Source organism: Corvus brachyrhynchos, unplaced genomic scaffold (assembly GCF_000691975.1).
Source record: "Corvus brachyrhynchos isolate BGI_N302 unplaced genomic scaffold, ASM69197v1 scaffold875, whole genome shotgun sequence".
Lineage (NCBI taxonomy): Eukaryota > Metazoa > Chordata > Aves > Passeriformes > Corvidae > Corvus > Corvus brachyrhynchos.
The window spans coordinates 60,975-62,168 of NW_008238107.1; positions in this window are offsets into that span (position 1 = coordinate 60,975).

Below are 1,194 nucleotides of genomic sequence, written 5' to 3' on the forward strand. Positions count from 1 at the left end.
TGGGGGCAGCTGGGGGCGTCCTGGGCACCACCCGTGGGGACGAGGGGCTGAGGGTGGGGGACGAGGGGCTGCTCGAGGGGGACACCGGGGAATGATGAGGACACTGGGACGGGACAGTGGGACAGCTCAACAGGGACACCTGGCTGTGGTGGGGACACTGGGACCGTTTGAGGGGGACACCAGGATGTGACAGGAACGCTGGGGTGTGACAGGGACATGGACACTGGGACAGCTTGGTGGGGGCACTGGGGTGTGACTGGGACACTGGGACAGCAGGACAGCTCAATGGGGACACTGGGGTGGGACTGGGACACCAGGACAGCTCAATGGGGACACCGGGGTGTGACAGGGCACTGGGACAGCAGGACAGCTCAATGGGGACACCAGGGACACAGGGACAGCTTGATGGGAACACTGGGATTTGACAGGGACAAGGACAGTAACAGCTGGCTGGGACAGGAACACTGGGACAGCTCAGCAGACACACCAGGATGTGACAGGGTCAGGGACACTGGGCTGTAATGGGGACAGGGAGACGGGAAGAGCCCATGGGGACACCAGGCAGTGACAGGGTCAGAGTGTCACCCCCATGCTGAGCTGTGACAGTGACACTGGGACACCCCGTGGGGATGCCGAGCTGTGATGGGTCACATATTGTCACCCCACGATGGACTGGGGGTGATTGGGAAACCTCAGGGGGACGCTGAACTGTGGTGGGGGTCTCAGTGTCACCCCCACAATGGACTTCAGGTGACAGTGACACTGGGACACCCCGATGGTGACATGGAGCTGTGATGGGGCCCCGGTACCAGTGGCACCCTCACAACGAACTCTGGGTGACAACATGGGGACACCCCAAGGCCACACTGGGCTGTGACAGATCACGGTGTCACCCCCATAACGAGGTGACAGCGACACCAGTGCAGCACCGGGTGACAGTGGGGCTGTGCTGGGTCACCACAGTGCCACCTCCCCCAGGGCACAGCAGAGGGGACACGGGGACACCAGGCCAGGTGCGCCCGGTGACCCCATCTGGTGTCATGGGGGGTGGCGGGGTGTTAATTAATTAATTAATTTCTAATAAACCCACCCAGTTGAGCTGTTTGTGAAGTCCTCCCCCTCCCCCCACCCGGGGTCTGGGGGACGCTGAGCTCCCTCCAGAGCGACCCCAGTTCGAACCAGGGACTCCCAGTC